Genomic DNA, 19133 nt, shown 5'->3' with positions numbered 1-19133 from the left:
GAATGAGAAGCTCAATTCGTCATAATTACGAAAGTTAACCCCATTGCCTTAATAAACGTGGTGAATCAAGACGAAGCTCGCGATCCTCTCGTCATCACGTCCATATTTTTTGCGAATGACACTTTCTTAAACGACTGACAAAACAGGAACTATCGCTACTTGGCACGGAGTCGATCAGATTGGGCGGGCAACGAGATTAATCGTTTGGTATCGACGGAACGTCGCGTCGCGATGTCACGTAGCTTAATACGCTCGTCGTTCGCACTCTCGGAAACGGGATTTCGCCGCCATCCGTTTCCGGAATCTTTGCGGAAATCCCGGCGACGCGTACACGTGTTGCACGAGTGGCGCTCCGCCAACTATATCGTTGTATAGACAACCGAGCCAACTATCGAGAGTGGCGATGGGGCTTTGTGGAAACTTCTGAAAACGGGCCGCTCCCCATAATTCGCGCAATCAGCGGACGAAAGCTTCCTACCACCGAGAAGCGTAATATCTAGAGTGCACTTTCATCTCTCTTCCATCTATATACCGCCAAGCCGAATGGCTCGCGTTCTTCCTGTCGTAAACGCAATTCGAGTCACCTGGAAAGCGGGTTGAAATATGGGGAAAGAGTTACGAAAAAAAATTAAATATACGCGGAAAAATTAAAAACTTAAAAAATCAAGAATTTAAAGTTGAGGAGGTATGATTGATATAAATCTCAGCAAGAGCAATTAATATTATTAACCATGGACAAAACTGAAATCGCCTTTCAAAGATAAAGGCAAGGAAACGTCATCCCACTTGTCGGGTGTTTTGATAATTCTTTCTACCAGTAGTAAATTAATAATTAAATAGTGCATTTTTTCCTTTTTTTGTGAGGAAAATGATGTATGTAAACGTCATAATTTTGTCAGAGAAGTATTGACAAATCCACTTACAATTAGAGCAAAAGAAACATGAAAAATGTGCGAAAATAAGTGTATTTTGAATTTCGTTTGGAGTAAAAATGTACCTTGCATTTGTCTTCTAGGATTAAACACAACTGATGAAATTTCAGCATATATTTAGATTCCATGGGATCACTATTGGTTTTAAGGGGATGCTAAACTGCTGGTCAAAAGTCGATAATGTAAAGTCATTCGTGCACATTATTAACAAAATTTTGTATGTATTTCTTTTACAGATTTGGAAAACCTTTCCCAGAATTAAAGTTTATGTATTAATATTAGCTTATGAATTGAATTTCATACTGAGAATTAAAAAAAGTTTTTCAAATTGCTCTTTTCAGACACGAAATTTTCGTATTCATTAAACACTTTTTATTAAAACGCCTACGCTCATTTTGAAAGCGTGGTATTGTTTCTAAATTTTCGCTTGGGCTCAAGCTTGATTTATGCGTACAAGGTTTAAAATTTTTACATCAGACACATTTTGTTACGAGTCGACGCTAGAAGCCGAAAATTTTAAATTTTTTTAAAATTTTTCTTACAAAATCATTACAGCTCAGCTTTGTTATCGTCTATATTTTAATTTTGGAGAAAAATTTTTAATTCTGTAAATTAAAAGATTAGTGAGTAGGAAAATTATCGGTAAAACAGGACAACTTTAGCCTTCTCTTAAATATTGAATGTACAAGTGTCTAACACTTGTATTCTTTGTTCAGTTTAATTGTCCTACTCATGAATAATCATTATTATGAATATATAAATATTACCTTTTTGATATACGGCAAAGTTTTTGAAAAGTCTTTTAATATAAAAAAATAAAATTTCACTTTTTAGAATTATTTTTCTAGTAGAAGATGATGTATGTAGAGTTTTTATTGATATAGGTAGGTTATTTATCTTAAACGTAGCAAATGATGCCTGGTAAATAAGTTTTCAATAAGTGCGGTATATATAGCAGATTATTTTACCTATATTTGGAATCTTACAACTCGTAATCATTTTTAAAATTATTTTCACAATAGTGTTGCCAATTTTTTTAGTATATTTTAGTATATTTCTTTAGTTCATCGAAAATCATCATTAGTTAACAAACAAACTTTCGTTACCTTGTATACGAGAAAACTACTACACTACTGAACAAAATAGAATTTTTGCAGGGAAATAAAAAAAAGTTTGCTCTGACTATTTATATAATTTTCATGTATATCAATTTATTTTATGTATGCGTTTTAATGTATATATCATATAATAATACATACTGTGTGTGTGTGTGTGTGTGTGTGTGTAAGATTCTATGTATAAAACTTTCTAATTTAAATCTTTACTTTCTTGGAAACTACACAAAAACTAACGCAATATTAGTTTCAAATAACATTCTATATCATTTTTAAATAGATTAAAACATTTTGATTTTTTAATCATATTTTTTTAAAGTCCCGAACAATTTTCATACATTCATACATTCAAGTTTCAAATTAAAAACAAAATATCCAAATATTTGAAATTGATTTTATATTGATTTTGTTTAATCTTTGCATATTTATTCCGTAGTAATTTAATCATATGATTAGAATGACTCACAAAGATTGAGTCCATGACACATAAAAAAACCAGTGAGAAATTTATATGTAATCGTACGAGAAGGACGGCTACTTAAGCACTATATCGTGCATGTATTCGTAATCCATTTTTCCTTTGCCTCGACACTTCTATGAAACTTACATGAACGGATCAAACAATGAAATTACAACGAATGTTGCTGGCATTTAGCTAAATAAGTTAGGAATAAAACGGCAGAAATATGAAATATTTTAAATATTCTATCCAGTGTTTTTCGATTAACCAGATAAAAACTCTAAAAAAAAAAGGAAAACATTTAGTATTCGTGACTATAATTAAATGTTAAAACTATTAATAATAATTACATACACTGTGTTACACTGAAAAAAAATCGCAATTGCCATTATTTAATTCATTCATATCCAATTGAATACAATGTTCTTAAAAAAATCATATAGGCCCGTTTCTACCAACGTAGATTAACTTTAATCTCGGTTTAATTTACTGTTATCTCATTCTAGTTCCAAAAATTAGAAAGAGATAAAAAGTAAGTTAATCCGAGATTAAAGTTAATCTACGTTGGTAGAAATTGGCTTTAGTTCATTAAAAAAAGGAAGAGAACTCATAAAAATGAAAAATACACATCTATATCTTCGACAAAAATTAAGATAGCGAGTTCTTTTTAGATTCATTTTGAAGATCAGTGTTAAGGCTATATAAAAAAATCGCTACTTAATTACAAAATAGCGATTTTGAACAAAAAAATTCTAAAATATGGATCTTACTCAAATTAAAAAAAATTTTTAGTTTACTATATTGGATTCTTTATTTTAAATTTTGAAATTTTAATTACAAATTCATAATAAGTGATTCTAAAAACCTTAATAAGACCTAAACAAACGTTAATTATTTACAAAAAAATTAAATGTACAAAAAGGTAAAATATAATTAAAATAAAAAATAATTAAAAATTATAACCATTTTTATTACTCACTATAATTATAATAATTGCAATTCTTTTTGTCAATGTAATATATTTAATTATTACTAACATTAGCAATAAAATTATCAAAATGGAGCTTCTATATAACTATAATTATTTTGACATTCGATTATAGTTATAAATATCAAATACTTTTCTCTCACAATTAGTGAAAATGAGAGTTGACCAAAGATGAGAAAAACAAAAAGGGAGCTGATGTTCCTTTCACGCGAGATTATTAAGTCACCACATTACGTACTTCATGTGTCGCCGTGACAGGATGAATGCATATCTACCGTCTATCTACCGTCATAAAGCTTGTGAAAACTTGATCCGATGTATATCCTCAAGTGACTGTGTCATCAATTTTAAGAGATGAAGGCGAAGGAAGGCAAACGTGCATGTAAAACGATCTCAAAAGGAGGAGAAAAATTGGTTGCTCTTTCAGAGGGGGTCAAAAGGGTGGTAATACCGATACGCGGTAGCGCAGCACAAGAAACATCATAAATAATAAAATATTTAACTTTCAAAATACACATGTATTTGAATCAAGTGCGTACCAACAGGAAAAATTCCGCCGCGAATCAATTACGAATGTCATTACGGCGAAAATAAAAAAATTAATTCGTATTATTTAAAGGGCACATTTTTTCTAGCAATTATGTCGGATAGATCTTGTCGCATCTGTATGTTTTAGATCATACTAAAACCGAATCCGAGATCAAAATGTAAAAATTAACAATGACGGATCCAATATGGCGGACGTCAACATAAAAATTCAAAATTTGGGGCTAAAAAATATAGCCATATTCTTTACAAAATTTGTAATAAAAAAGGTCTCTTTTCGCTAAAATACATAGTTTTGGATAAAAAAATTTCCAAAATTATATTCTTGAAATCATTTTATTCGATATTTTGTAGCCGCCCTTTTGAATTTTACATTTTTTAGGTCGTTTTCATAATCAGCAACCCAAATAACCATTAAGTACAAAATTTTATACACCTAACTTATAAATTAAGTGAATGAATAAATTTCATATGCTGAAAATAACATTTTTGCAATATATTTTGTTAAATACAAAATAATAACAATACACTTTCTGCAACTTCAATTTATATAATATGACTTAGTTCGCCATCTCTAGAATCTAAAATTATGATCAAAAAGTTTATTTACATTTAGGAGACTTCTAGAATGAATTTATCATGAAAAACAAGCATTTTTCGTCATTTGTTTGATAACAATTGCAAAATATATGATTGAAGCAAAACTCGTATAGTAGTGCATAGTTCTATCATTAACAAGTATAGTTTATATTTCACGATTATACGATGTAACAGGCCTCAGTTATATCGAAAACCGAAGAAAATGAGATAGGAAGTATACTTCCCACCGCCCCTAAAACGATTAAAAGGAGAGAATACCTTGCGAGAGTATTAAAAAGGAAAGGATTTATTTGTATTCAAGAAGATCACAAATCTCTCAAGCATATTTCTAGAATAAAATAAATTTTACACTGAAAGACAAAAGTAGTTGCAATTATTATAATTTAATTACTTTAATTCATAATCAATTTTTATGTCATTTATATATCCAGTTATTCCAATTGCAGCTATTAATTATTACAAAGTAAGAAATATGTTACTATTTTCAATATATGTATAATGACATTATAATTATAAATTTATTCAATATATGTATAATTATAAATTTATAATTTTCTGTTCTATTTTTACCATTCCAGTCACGATATTTTATTATATTAACATTTAAAATAGTCAAATTTTATTTTTATCATTATTTTACCATACAATTATAGTCACAAACATAAAACACTTTTCTCAAAATGCTGAAATAAATTAGATCACCGATGGTATCATTATTCATATAGTAACAATTCTAATTTATAATAAAAATAATATCTTGGTGGACTCCCTACTCAAATGATCATCGCTCGCACAATAGAATTCCGACACGAACATTTCGAGCGCGTTGCGATGAGTCATTCGCCGATAAAAATTGCGAATAGAATTTAAACCGGGGTGTTTATTTTGTACGATAAATAGGTCGCCGCAGCAATCTCGCGCGTCCGATAAGCTACTTATTTAAATGTGTCGAGCGCGTGTTAACCTTCATCTGATGCTTGCCATTCGAAGCTTAAATTCATTCGGCTTGATGGATGCACACTTGTGATATTACGGTTTATGTCGAGCCGCGTCAAATACGCGATATCAAGCACTTATGTTCAACGTTCTCGCGCGCGCAAGCGTTTAGATGTTAATAATCGAGCGATTTACGTCGAGAGATTGAGTGACATTTCGTCAGTTTCTGTTATAAAAGTACATTTAAAAAAGAGAATTAGGAATTAGAAAAAAAAATGTTTAATTTTGAGATGATAAAAAAATATTTTATTACTAGCTTTGTTTTAAAGATGTTTCCCTTAAATGGTCTTTAAATTTAAGACACACTGAAACGTTTAAAGCTAAACGTCGTTTAAAATTGAAACATTTTTTATTCTAAAAAAGACAAAAATAAATTATAGTATTTTTATTTTTATTTAATCATACATACTTCTTTATTCTCTTTGAACTTGGACTTATCTAACTTAGTATTATTATCATAAATGTATATAATCTTGAACGTTTTTTTTATTATTGCACAACTTTATTCTACTAGTCACTACAGACGCTATTTAACTTTTTATTTTTTACTTTCTAAAAATAAACTACAACAATAATTGTATAGATATAACCATCTATACAAATTTGACAGCTGTCAAAATTCAATCGCAATGACAGTTGCTCTCGCAACACAAAGTAAGCGCAGCGAGAGAACCAATTTTCAGCATCGCGGAAAAGAGGGAGGATACATATTTCGAATTATGCAAAATTAAACAATAGCATGCAGCTCCTTAAATATGCAGATGTTTTAATAGGCTTATTCAAAGTCTTCACATCGAAGTAGTTATTCTATGTATAGGTTGATTATAGTTTTTCTTGCTAATCTATAGTCCACATATATTGTAGCTTTTTACTACTGTCAGTATATGTAGAAGGATACGTGTTACGAACATACATTTACACATATTCTACACATTATCTCTTCATTTTGAGTAAATATATAATTTGGTAATAAACTTTCCCTGATTACCACCTGCGATTCACTATACGGTGTCATTTTTATAAATAACGTTCTAAATAATAAATATTTTGTATCTTTAAATCTAGAATCAATTATACATATGCAACATACTGACGAATATAATGGAATGTAATTAAGTTTTCGATACAAAATAGTGATTATTGACAAAGTTATTGTACAAAATGCAAATAGAGAATCTTAATAATACCTTTGCTAGAATAATAAGATAGAATTAATCAGACATAATTTGCTTAAATAGAGAAGTGTACAGTTCCATCAGAAAAAAAGTTTTTATTATTCAATAATAATTTTCATGTGTTAAAAGATAAAAACATTAAATACAAAATAACCCGGTTTTCAAACCCAGAATTGGAATTTTTTAATATTACTCTTATCAAAACATATTATTTTCAACATATTGTACCTTTTCGAATATTATAATGTTTTGTTGAAATTTTTGATTATAAAGTTTTTAAGAAGATAAAATTTTATATAAGCAAGCAAGATTATTATTACTTCATACATAAAAAAAAATAATTTGTTGCTATATAAAGCAATGATACACTGAGAAAAAATGTTGTTAATTTGACTAAGTTTTCAACTAAATTAAATTTTGTCTATTCAATTACTTTATATTTATATTATTTTATATTTTATATTATTTATATATTTCAATTAACTATATAAATACTTAAATTGAAATTTGTGCATTCAAGTTAAACGTATAAATTCTTTAACTGACAACATTTTAATTTAATTGGAAAATGTTGTCAAATTAACAATATTTTTTTCTCAATGTAGTTAAATACAATACATTACTTTCAATTTGGCACTAACTGGTTTTTTTTTCTGCGTACGTTTCAATCGGATATATCCTTAATTTTATTCAATGAGGCATAGACTCGTGTTATTCTTTGGTATTCCGAAAACGCGCGCACGTCGATGTGGGTCATGAGAGTAATCCACTTGTACGGATGGGAATTGACGATCTCCCGAAAAAGGGATAACGATCGCGCGCGTCGAGACCTCGATCGTCGGAACGCGCATCGAGGGAGTCATGATCTTGCGCAACATCCTGCCGGTCCCGCGCGTAATCGACCAAAACGAGTCGACCGGGGATCATCGAGCCATCGCGACGAGAGAAGGAAAGCAAAAACGTAGTCGGACGAGGCTGCGGAACCGGTTCCCAGCCACGGCCGTGGAATCGATCCTACGCGTCGATAACCATTTCTTCTAACGTGCGAAGAAAGTGCGACGGTACTACTCACGGAATGCGCGCAACAGCGCAGAGATGAAGCTGTTGCGCCGAGTTATGATTCTCGGAAAACCCTAGCGCGAGACCGGGGGCTCGATAGAGCAAACAAGGAGAGGTTTTCGTATGGGAATAAATCCCCAGGATATAGACTTCAAATCCAAATCCTTAAATCTTACGATTCTATCAGAGCTGAATGTGAGATCCTTAGAATCCCCGGGACGAAAAATTTGAAGACCCTTTTTTCATCCTTTCGGTAACACAACGTTCGCAGTCACGTTTTTTGTATATAAATTCGTGCAGATTTATATTATATATACCCAGTGACAAACGATAATGAATTCGACATCAATTCGACGTCGAATCGATGTCCATTCGATGTATTATTTCTCACTGGATAAATTTCAAATTTATCCGAGAAATTCGTTAGATATATAACTCGTGAAACTGAGGAGATCCTTGAAAATTTAGGTTCTCACTTCATCGAGTCGGAATGAAGCGCCGTTGCACAAGTAATATTTATTTGCAAAGACAGTTTGCATAATGTACATGCAGAGACACGCGCTGTTATTGTTTACACATTGACGCCCGGCAGCGTGCCTGGCGTCATCGGGCAGTTAAACACCTCGCAAGAGCGATTCAGGCCTTGGAAATTCGTGACATCATCCTAATTACCATCCGACGCCACGCTCATGGTCGGATTCGGCGCGAACATGTTATTTTTTCCCCGGCACTATATTCCGGACGATGCGACGTCGCGATAATCGGCCCATCAATTTTCCTAACGACGAGGAAAACTCAGAATATTCGGGGCCGAATATTACGTATATTAAAAGCCGAAATATAAAACAAAAATATCGACTTGAAAGTTTGTATCTTCACTCAAAAAAGAAATGTTTATTTTAAAGATATTAAAATGTTTTATTTTTGCTTACGTTTTTCAAATATTGAAAAATATTTTTGTTTTAAATGATATTTGGGTTGGAAATATTAAACCGTTTAAAGCTGTTAAAAATTTCAATTTTAATTGTTTTAGTTAAATTCAGTTTTAATTATTTTAGTTAAATTGTTTTTTTAATTAAATCTAAATTGTTTAAAACAAAACATTTTTAAGTATTTAAAAAACAAAGACAAAAATAAAATATTTTAATATCTTAAAATTAAACTTTTTTGAGTATTCTATTAATAATCTATATTAAAAGTTAATATCGATCGGATTTAACGGATTTAACGCTCAACGTTCTCTAACTTAAAAAACATATAATAGAGTCACGTAATTTTTAATTTATATGTATCTTTTAACAAAAAGAATTTTGGGCATTAGCATTTTTAAAAACTCTAATTTGTTTAAAATATTTTCTTTTTATTGTTAATAAATATTGATGTAGAAAAACTAAAAAAATAATTTATAATAGTAATTTCAATGTAATATCAAGCGACATTGCCACATTTTCACAATAATTATGTTTAAAGAGAGTTTATAATTCATAAATATTTTCTACTTTCACAAAAATAATGCAAAAAAATTCTTTTTTTTTTTAATTGTAAAATGTTTTTTATAAATTCTATATTCTTTTTTGGTATGAATATAGTTTTTCATTATTCTTATGTCATGTTTGCGATTAAATTACTAAAACTCTTTTTTTCATAAGACTCTCACTCTCTCTCTCTCTCTCTCTCTCTTTCTCTCTCTCAATTTTAGAAAATTATCTAAAAAAACTCTAACAATTTTTGAAAAAATTTGGATGTGCCTATAAGTCTAATAATTTATTAATTTTATACGTATAAACGTACTATTTTTCTGAAACTTTGATCAAGTTTTTATATTTGTGAAAAAAATGCCAAATCTTAATCAAAGGGAACTAAATTGAAAAGATTTATATAATATGATGCTCTGGTAGAAGATGCACCCGTACTTTTTGCGCAAGATTTATCTAGCATTGCTAATTGCATCTACTCTCTTCAAAGAAACGCATTCTCTTGCGATGTTATGATACTTGAAATTAATAAATGCCAAGCTGCTTGCCGCAAGGTTGCGCAGAACGATAAGCTCGACATGCCGCGATAAATATACGCACATGCACTCGTTAAAAGTCCATTTTGTATGAAAATCATATTCAACATGGATCGATAAAAAAAAGTTATGCGAAGCGTTAAGACACATAAACAAAAATCGTAACAAGACCGTTCCGTAAAAATTTAAGCGGGCGAAATCGTTTGCACTATGCGTTGCACGTTGGCCGTTTAATTCGAGAAGACTAATTAAAAAATTAAAGCAAATGTCAGATGTTCTGCAAAATCCACTGAAAAGAAGCAAGTTATTAACTCGATTTCAGTTCAGTCGGTATTAAACTTAAATACTTGTAAACTGTGTGTGTGTGTAAAGAAATTTAATCATTCAAAAAAATTTAATCAAGTTAACAACTTTCTTTCTCAACGTAACACCTTGTGTTTCACGAAAAAATGTATTCTAAAAAGAGAAAACAGCCAGAATTAATATGCAACATAAATCAGGGAGGAGACCGCTAACAATTAACGCTTAATTAGTGACTGTATCGAGATATTCATGATGCAATTGACGTGTATATCGAGTGCAATCAACGTCGCTATTCTCCGTTGCTTTTCCTTTCTTTTTCTCGGACGCGTGCAGTTTTCGCCGCAAACTTGAATCACTCCAGTTGAGCGCGCTTTTACGACGCGACGCATAAAACCTGAGCAAATATTTTATCGTATCGTGCATCTTCCTGGCGTGACAGGTAATGCTTAAGATATTATTAAGAGCCGCTTTTGCAATAAGGGCGAAGGAGAAATAGAAAAAGCATTTGTGCAATTTCTTTTGGTGGAAAAGGATTAAGTAAGATAATTTGTAATTCCGTCCACGTCCATTCGTGATATTTCAGAAGGACGTTCCGTACATAACGACGTGCTGTTAATACGCTGCTCAAAAGTACAAAAGGCTCAGAAACGCTTTCGCTGCTGCATAGTAACGCACGTTTCGTGACACAAACGTTCGTGGGTTAATCGTGCGTGATTTCCGCGTGCGAGGACGAGGACGGTCGATATTCTCTTCGGGTACGTACTCGCGACAATTTGCATCTCGATGCATTGCGCGATGACGTATTCGGGCGATGCAACAGAAAAGAAACTCCGGCACAGAAATCGATCAACTGTGAACACGACGTATATTCGTCCCTTTCATTCGTCAGACAAGCGATACCTTGCGTCTCTATGCGTGGACTAAGGACAAAATTAACGAGAAATTGATCATTAGAGATTTGTCAGAGAAAACAAAATAATTTCTAGCAACTGTAATGTAACAATAAAATTTAAACAAATTTAATCAAAGTTTACGCAAAATTAATTTTATAAAACTAATTAACTACGAGAACAAAAGTGGTACGGAGAACAATCGGAATATAATCACGGCAATAAATGACGTCAAAATATATTACTTTATTAGTTATTAATAATATAACGGAATAAAATAACGGAACAACTATACCACCGTTCGTAAATTCAAAAATGCTTGTGATTTTGCTGTACATATTTAATAAAAAATTTAAAAAATTTTAGAAAAATTATCAAAAATGCATTTTGGAAGGAAAAGAGAGCTGTAAGCTTGTTTTTTTAGCTTGTTGTTGCGCATTTACGATACTTTGTTTCTTAAATTATATAAAATTGCAAATTGATATTTTTTCTAATATTTTTGTTTTATTTTGAAACACTATAGTTTTAAAGTATTGCTTGATTAAAAAATATTTAAGAAAGAAAAAATTAATGAAAAAGTATTTTAAAGTAGATTATCTAAAATTTAAAATGTTTTTTAATTAATGTAATAACTTTTTGTAATAATATCGATTTTTTTGTGTTTTTGTGAAATTTATTTCCACAAAAGTTCTTACAAACACTTTGTAATTAAAAAATACAGAAAATAAAAAAACTTATTAAAAGAGAGAGAGAAAACTGACATAACGCTTTTTCAATTTGTATAAATTTTTTTTAAATTTAATTTTTGTGATAAAATTTCTCACGCAAGTGTTTTTCTTAATTTATAAACAATAATGGAAATAATTATAAGTATAGATATGATCTCTAATATAAACATCATATAATAAGTTGAGAACAATATTCTTTCGACTTTAACAAAGATTTTTCTAAAATAAGTTGTCATGTCAAAATGACACATTTTTTAAATTAAATATTAATTTTAAATATTAATACTGTAATTATGTTACAATATTCATTAAAATTAAATAAAATTATTTTCATGTATTTTCTATTACATATATCACAAACGGTTAACAATACTTTCTTTAATTTTTTCACAGTTTTTTTTTTATCGCAACTTTTCATACATAGTATTAATATTTCTTTTTATTCCTCTAATTACTAGTACTATTTTTCCCTTTGAGTATAATACAGTACGATCTATTAACCCTGTTATTAATTATCTTCTAAGAAGCTATTAAAAAACTGCCATAAAATTCTTCCTTGACATTTTTAATTTAAAATATATAATAAAGATATAGAGAATAGATATAAGACACATGAAGTATCGCTGCTATACCTATGGAAGATGTAAAATAAAAATCAAATCGCTGTGTTTATTAACCATAGAGTACATTGCAGTGGATAAATTTTCATCCAAAATGCTAATTCAAGGTTCAATAGTTTCTGTTAATAAAATTTTAAGTTTAAAATAACATTTGATAAAATATTGTTTACATTAAGATAGTACTAGATCAATTATTGAACATGGGGAATTGAATTAAAAAATCGAATCGACTAAAATTCAAATTTTGGAGCCTTCGTTCTTATTCTTAGCACTTATAAATGCATTATAATGCTATATCACAACTGTCCTAATTATTTCGGTAGTATGAATATACTTTCTCGATTTTACGGTCTTACCTATCTATATAAAATATATAGTCTCAACGAAAAATACATTATTTAAGAAACACAATATTTTGTTAGAGTTGTTAAATTATATAATTAAAACTATTTTGTTTTCTTTCAACGTATAGACATTTCAGAAACGACACGCGAATAAGCATTAAAGAAGTCGTAAAGATTGAGTTTTATATATAAAAAAAGAAGAAACGGTCAGTTCTCCAATTGAAGATCTCGACGAGTCTATTTTTCCACGGCGACGCGCAGGCATGATGTTTCCGGAGGAACACCAGGGAGAATAGCTGTACACAGTGTGTCAAGATGGTCCGTTACTATGGCGACCTGCGCGGGATCTCTGCGTCTCTTTCCGCGTGTTCTCTCATCGGTTAGTGACGGTTAGTGAACATAATTACTTATTTTCAAAAATCGATTACGTTAAAAAGAGAACTCGACTTCAATTGATTAAACTTTCAAAATAAATGATTAATCGATTTATAATTAATTAATTTAATTTTCTCATTTTATTATAAACATAGAAATAATAAAAAAGTAAGAGGCAACTCGATGAAGTAAAAGCACTTAGATTTTATGTATGTAATAAATAAACTAATCAACTTTTGACCAGCAATTAAAAACAATCTGTACTTGTCATAATCATCTCGTTTTGATTATGTCGGTTATTTTCTGATTTTCCATTAATCAAATTTCGTTCTAATAATACATTATGTATCTCGACAGTATTCATTACGTTATTTGACATTTTCTGAAGACGACGCGCAAAAAGTGTTGAAATAAGTAAAATAATAATAATACCCATGCAGCACATTTTGTCCGAAATCTTCAGAGACATCACAATATTCATCGTATACGTTATTGTATGGATATCATATGACGATCATATGTCTTAATAAAGTATGCTGTGTAAATTAACAACAAAATTGTTGTTGTTTAGATATAAAAATGTCAATGTTTCATGGTTCTCAAAAAACAAACTGAACTTAAAAAAGAAAAGTTAAAAGTATTAAAGTTGAAAAATAAAAAAAATTTCAAATTTAATTAAAATTAAAAGTTTATTTAGCTATTCTGTTATTATGAATAAAGTTTGATATCAATCTGAATAAAGTTTGTTAATATATTATAATTATAATTAATAAATGTAAAGTTCCTTTTTTAATTTCTTTAAAAAAAAGAAAGAAAGAAATTCTATGTTCTTTCTTTTTTGAATATATCTTTTTAATGTGTCTATGTCGTTTATTTATAGTATTCCTTTTTAATTCTTTTAAAAAATCTTTCAGTTATATAAATTGTTAAAAGCATTAAAAAAAGATTAATATGCATTATTACATATATTAACGTTATTAATACATGTGTGTTTTACACAAACATTTTGGAACATATATGCAAGAATTATTATTATTATTTGTATATTTGTTAATCTTATACCTCAAAAAACTTTTAAAACACATGTAAGTTATTGTATCATTTTATTGCCTTATTTGTAAATATTATTTATAAATTTTTTATAACCTGTATATCCCACTAATGAATGGCTGTACACTAAGAAAAATGTGTAATAGCTTGCAGCTATAATTATTATATATAGTAAAATATTTATAATCAAAAGTATCATTTTTATAGCAATTATTAATAATATAAATAATAATAATCATATATTTACAGTGATTGTTTTATAGTATTATACAAACTTAATTGCTATATTAAAATCTCCATTATAGCAACCGTATCATAAGTTGCATAGACCAATATTATGATTATAAAAGCTTTAATATAGTTTAAATAAACTATAACTTATAATGTTAAATAACTATAAGAAATTGGTTGAGCGCAAAAATAATTATAAATTATAGTGATATTAATATAGTTACTCCACACTTTTTTTTTCTCTCGGTGTATGTCTCACTCCTATTAGATATATTATGGCAAAATTACAATGACCTCTTAAAGTTTTGTGTTAAATATAAAAAATAAATCTATTTCATATTTCGAATTTTTTATTAGTAGTAGATGACAAAGTTTTTATTGGTATAGTTTATTGGTCTTAAACATAATATGATAATTAATAACTTTAATTTCTCTTAGGTGCGGCGTATACCGAAGTTGCCTAGAGACACTGTAATCAGAGACTGGCCACGACGCGGTTTCATTAAAAGAAGAAGCGAGAGAGAACACTACTAATTCTTTCTCATCTTCTTTTTCTTCTTTTTCTTATCTCTTTCATTATATCTCCTTCTTTCATTCGAAAATAGCTAAAAAATGGCGGACCAGTCACAAGTGGCTTTTTCGTGATCAGTCTCTGATTACAGTGTCTCTAGAGTTGCCCTACTTGTAGCGCGCTCTACTTGTATCGATCTTTCGCTGTGTTTTTTATTGTCGACGCGGCAACTATTGTCGATCCTGATGACCCTTTTCACGAATAATTAACTGCTAACTCTAGTGTTATAAGAAAGATATGAGGACGTTCGCTTTTTTTTTTTTTTAGGCACGAATCTTCTGAATGGTTTAGTATCTTCTCCCCTAAATTTTTTCTCTAATATGATCTAGAGAATCGTGAAATGCGGTTAACTTTTGCTTTCAATCACCATGTTTAAATTGCATATTCCTTTCTAAATAAACCTTTCTTTTTGACCATGAGCGATCTGCTAATTTGAGGGTCACTGCCTGCCCGCCCGCCAGGTTTTCCACCTTCGTCCACCCCTATGGACAACACCGGTAGCCTGTCCCTTTCACAATCTTCCTGCCGGATCGATGAGAGTCCGCTATTAGGAACAGACACACCGGCGACGCGATTCGATCGGTGGCAACGCCACCTCTCGCTACTTAATGCTCTATCGAGAACATACAGAACGATACGTTGTTCGTCACAAAATCGAATAAGAAATCTAGTCTTAATACACGCCAATTATAAATTATCCTGCTGTAGGTCTTATAGCCCTGTCAACACTGGGAGACAATTTGCCAGGGAAAACATTTAAATTGCAATTCTATATCCTTTCTCATATATGGTTTCTATTTATATAATGATACTTACAGATTGGATAGCGTTCAAGATATATATATATATATATATATTGAAATTATTTAATTAGTATCTAATTAGTATCCTTAGACAATAAATATGTATTCATAGAATTTTAAATATTAATACCTTAACTTCTAATCACATTGGCAATTGCGTTTGCATTTGTGTTTGTATCTCTTGACTAATCAGAAAGGAGTTTCATTTTTCAATAGGCTTTTTTTATCGATCAAGAGACGCAAATGTAAACGTAGACTCAATCGCCAACCGTTAGCGTAATTCAGGCATAACAGTGATGTGACTTTAGATTCGTAACATCTTGCATCGCGAGCTTACTTAACGATGTTGCAAACGTCGATTGTCTACATATACATGTGAACTATATAAACTGTTTTTTTTCACCCGTAAATCCCGTAGACAATGTGTAATTCATTGCGAGCGCCAATAATACCCGAAGACGAGAAAAGTCAATGAGCCCTTTTAGAACTCTTTTCTTCAAAGCTAAATAAGTTGAACCTATATACATTTGTTTCATTGGCATGCTGCTATACAGGGCGAACAAGCGATTATCTGTCAAACTTCCATTAAACTTCATGGGAAGGTTGAATACACCGAACTTCAAAGTGACGCACAACGATCGAAACAGCGGTACTGACAATCGATAAAAGCAATCCAAAACTGGATTCCTTATCAGATCATCCAGGAGAGAGAGAAAGTATCTAGAAAAGAGAGGATACCTAAACATTCAGGAGATTCGTGGCCTGGAGCACAAAAACACGCGGTTCACAATGCGTGCGGAACGAAATTTACGCACCGTAGATTCCGTCGTACCCAAAACCCGCTCGTATAGGAGTGAGCTCCCCCTCACTGGGCGTGTACGCACCTTTCCGGACATCCCGTGCCCCGCACCGGCAAACAAAAAGAAGAAAAGAAAAGCCTCGGGCGCGATGTATTGGGGGGGAAAGGGGCCGGATTGGGGGGACAATCGAGGAGTCAAGGCCCTGGACTGTCTCGCTCGGAGGACGGACTGGGGCAGCGATCGGAGCAACTCCGGAAAGTCGAAGAGCGCGTACACCGTTTCGCCGCCGGGGAGAACGCCACCACCTCGTTATTGTTACCTGGATGTCGCACGCGCGTACTTCTAATCCATGGGACTGGACGATCGATCTTCTATCTCTTTTTCTTTCTCTCTCTCTCTCTCTCTTTCTCTTTCTCTCTCTTTCGCTATCTTGCAGTCGACGCTTTTCCTCGAAAAGAACCGATCTCGGCGTCGCCACAGGTAGCTCGACCGACGCGCAACGCGACTCCGTGCACGTCGAGAGAGGGCCACGGGCGTACTGAACACGGTTTCGCCTGCCTGCCTCTCTCGCGCTCTTCTCTCTCGCTTATCCTGGCTCAATGATCGGCAGTAAGGCGGGAGAGAGAGAGAGAGAGAGAGAAAGAGAGAGAAAGGGAGGGAAGGCCAGGAGGTGGGAGAGAAAAAGAGAGTGAGAGAGAACAACACAGACGACGCGCGTACACGCACGTCGGCGACTACGTAAGGAGGCGACCGGGAGGGGACACTCGGGGGTCCTCTTACCCCATGAAAGAGGTAGGAAGAAAAGGAAGCGCGGGTGGCGACTGCCTCGCGGATGTGTGTGTGTGTGTGTGTGTGTGTGTGTGTGTGTGTGTGTGTACGTGCGTGCGTGCGTGCGTGCCACCAACACACGCACGCCGAACGTTGCGATGCGGTGCGGTGTGGTGCGGTGTGGAATGTGCCACGCAGGCGCTTCCACATTCCCCTCGCAACTGGCAACTGTGACACGCGAAACTCGGGTGGGTGCCGGCATCTATCGTCACGCCAACGAGATCCCTTTAGTGTTGCTGATCGGGCCGGGTTTTCTCGCGCATGCGCGACAAAAGTGATATTTCACTCGAGTAAAAAGAAGTATCAATTAGTCGCTCCAACAAACATATTTAATAATTGTTAAAAATCTGTTATAAAAATATTAAATACAGAAATAAATATATATAAATGTTATAAATAAAATAATTTTAAAAGGAAAGAGGTTAATACTACGCATGCGCGAGAAAACCCGGCCCGATCGGCAACACTGGATCCCTCGCGTGTTCGAATCGATCCTACAAACCGCAGGTGTTTCACCCGAAACACGCGATGCGTAATGTGTGTCGATATCAATCTTCTAAATAATCTAAATCTAAAAGATGAGTTCCACTAGATGGACAGAAACGTTTAATATAGAAGATATGAAAGGAATAATGATAAAAAAAGAAAAAAGAAAGACGAAAGAATAACACCACGATTCAGAAGAAGGTATTTTAGAAAAAAAGCGCTCCTACCTGATGATTCAACAAAAACAAATACAAGTGTTTTGTTTTCTAGCTTTAACACGTTGATTGTCATGTTGATTGCCACATCCGGAACCTACCTTTTCAATGACATCCTAGTGGCAATCGTAATTATCATTAATGGCTAGTAGTACTGTCGCAATTTTCGAGAACACTTATAAAAAATAAAATAATATAAAATTATGACAAATATACATTACACAATAATACACAGAAAAAAAATGTAATATAGCTAATAATATATGTGATTGCGGGCTGCCAACTACATAAAATACTCAATACAATAATATTTGCTATTAATGCAAGTACAATGTTGATACTGCAATAGCATATATTATTGTATTGAGTATATCTGTAATTGGCAGCCCGCAATAACATATCTTATTGAATGTATTACATTTTTTTAGTGCATAATGATAACTTTATCACTAGCAGATTAAATGATCACCGGCAAAAAGACATTCATAATTTAGAATATATCCAAAATAATTATTTATAGTAACAACATAATACATAATTATTGTAACGGTCAAATATAAAATTATTTTTTAATTTGTATCTATAGTTAAATTTTTAAATAATCCAACAAAATTATTCTTTTCATGTATAGATTGTAACAATATAGATAAAAAATGTACTTTTTCTCATTCCCATTCTTTCTTCTCTTAATTCAACATACATACAATCTTCTTATTTAATCCCTTAAAACCCATTTGCAAAGCAGACTAATTTTAATCTCAGTTTAACTTACTTTCTATCTTTTTCCTATGAATTAAAAAAAGATAGAAAGTAAGTTAAACCAAGATTAAAATAAATAAATGGTGCAAATGAGCACGTATGCATTGTGTCTGCCTTCTAAGTCCTAAGAAATTCCCCTATACACTTTTCTGTTTTAAATCTTCGTATACAGCAGTGGTTCTCAACCTTTCTTTGACCAGGGACCACTAGGACTTTTTTTGTTCGGTGCGGGGACCCCAAGGTTCAAA

General features: G+C 31.9%; 1 protein-coding gene and 1 long non-coding RNA gene across 7 annotated transcripts in view; both read right to left on the bottom strand.

The window, feature by feature from the left end:
• LOC105831535 overlaps positions 1-19133 on the bottom strand; it is a 125815-nt gene that overhangs the window by 37498 nt on the left and 69184 nt on the right. The window lies entirely within an intron of this gene.
• Positions 12208-16910, bottom strand: LOC114254849. Its single transcript, XR_003626149.2, has 2 exons — positions 16613-16910; positions 12208-16517 (listed from the first exon to the last, which is right to left on the bottom strand). It is a non-coding gene; the product is annotated as an uncharacterized LOC114254849 (long non-coding RNA).

This window comes from Monomorium pharaonis, chromosome 1, assembly GCF_013373865.1.
Source record: "Monomorium pharaonis isolate MP-MQ-018 chromosome 1, ASM1337386v2, whole genome shotgun sequence".
NCBI lineage: Eukaryota > Metazoa > Arthropoda > Insecta > Hymenoptera > Formicidae > Monomorium > Monomorium pharaonis.
Note: the sequence above shows the minus strand (reverse complement) of the source record. Positions and strands in the feature narration are given on the sequence as shown.